Genomic DNA, 2,208 nt, shown 5'->3' with positions numbered 1-2,208 from the left:
TACGGCCCTTATCGAAACGAACACGTGGTTTCTTAATAGCGTGTCAAAATTCCTTAAAAAATAACAAAATCCCATCGCCTTTTAAATTTTCCAAAAAATATCAACACATGCTAAAAACTGCTTTGAGAAAAATGTGACATTTCTATCCTAAACTCCAAAGAGTAAATACATAGTTTCGACAACTTGTTAAGTTATCATGATTATTAGTGTGTTTTACCATTTGTGATGTTTGTGTTAAAAAATATATATCTTATCAATGTGCACATACTCATACCATGGATTAATAATGGTTTCATATGCTATATTAGGATACAAAATTGTAAGTGTTTTATTACTATTATTATTATTATTGTTTTTCCACAAAATTTCCTTTCATATAATTTATTTAGTTTCAATTTTTATAGTTAACTTGATTACCACTGAATGATGGCTAAGATGCTAGCCGAAACGTATGGATTTTAAATAAATAAATTTTTAAAAAAACTCATACTATTTTTATTGATGTTACGCCCGATTATTAAACTCAAATTAAACATATATATATATATATATATATATATATATATATATATTCGTTTGCATTTCTATTGCATTAATAGAATTTGTCTCGGTATGAATAATATCAAAGTTTTTAACTTTAAGTTATTATATTTATTTTATTACTGTGGCAGATGTTTTATATTTTTAAATCCATTTATCGTCGAATGAATAATAATTATATATGTAATTCTGTAAAAAATAATACGAAAATATTTTTATATTTAATAAACAAGTAATGGTATAAATTTAGCTTCAAAATTCTCTACCGATTGCTATTGAACAAAATCGTCTATGATCATTAGGGTTTCTTACCATATCACAGGATTCCACCAGCATTGCTGTAGCCGGATTTCCCATGCTTTTCTAATGCAAACGTCCTGGCAGTCGCCCGATGCACTCGTATTCAAATGTAATATTTTATAAGTCTATGTTTCACTAGCCCTTAATGACGAAGATTTCAAAAGATTCAGCTTTAAAAAAATGTAAAAGACATATTTCAAACGTTATAAAAGCTTTTATCGCAAGCTGTATAAACATGAATGATTGAAAATATTTTGTGTACGGCATATACCGTTGTTCGCTCCAGCTGCGTGTGACGGTAACTTGTTCGCATATAAAAGCTCTTACATTTTTATTATGCGTTATATTTAGCGCATAAAAGCTACACAAATGATCACATCATTGGAAGCACTACAAGCTTCTAGTAACTATTTAGCAGTAAGCTAAACATTCGCATTATTTATTGTTAAATTTTAATATTACTATTATTTTTGTTTCAGATGCTGTATATTTTAAAGAGGATGAGATAATAAACCAAAGTAAACTTATTATTTATAATTATTTATTTATTTAATTTATTGAAATTTAATGTAACTATAAAACATTTTAATAATTATTTTAAATTATTTAGAATAGTAACTATAAAGTAACGATAATGTAACAATCAGAAAATTGTTCATAAACTTAAGAGATTTATATTTAATATATGAAAATTAATATATTCTACGTTGCATCGCATATAAATCACATTAAATTAAAAAAAGAGTTTTTTGCTGAGTAATTACAAAACTTATAAGAATCAATATAAAATTTGCAAAATTATCGAAGTTATTTAAGATTAAAATAAAAATAAAAGTACAAATAAACGAGAAAGTCTGATAAATGAAACCAAATCTATAATACAATTTAACGAAATATAATATAATCTTAAAAATCCTATTTTTAATAAAATAGTTCACGGTTTTCAGAAGCTAAATATAAGAATATTTATAATAAAGTACAACATTGTATACCTCGTTACATAAATGCACATATTTAATAAACTATTTAAATAAGACTTCAAATATAAATTTAATAGTGATTTGATCAAAAAAATGCCAAATAATAATTTAATAATATAGTGTAACCGACAGTGCGTAACGAATAATATACCTCATGATAAATTTTGGTGAATAATCGAAAGCATTTAAATACTATTTTTCCAAGTATTACCACCAAAGACTCCGTCTAGTGATTAGTGATAAAAAATAGTAGTGTCACTGTGTTATAGTGTATCGTAATCGATTAAGTTATTTATTTATTGATATTGAGATTAATTTTTAATATCGGGTTCGAAATATTTGTACAAATACTCAAGAAGTTTAAGAAATGCGCTTAAAGTATAGCAAT

Source organism: Ctenocephalides felis, unplaced genomic scaffold, assembly GCF_003426905.1.
Source record: "Ctenocephalides felis isolate EL2017-DRISC unplaced genomic scaffold, ASM342690v1 CF-g0.4_SCAFFOLD_01886, whole genome shotgun sequence".
NCBI lineage: Eukaryota > Metazoa > Arthropoda > Insecta > Siphonaptera > Pulicidae > Ctenocephalides > Ctenocephalides felis.
The sequence above is the reverse complement of the archived record's forward strand: the minus strand, read 5'-3'. Positions refer to the sequence as shown.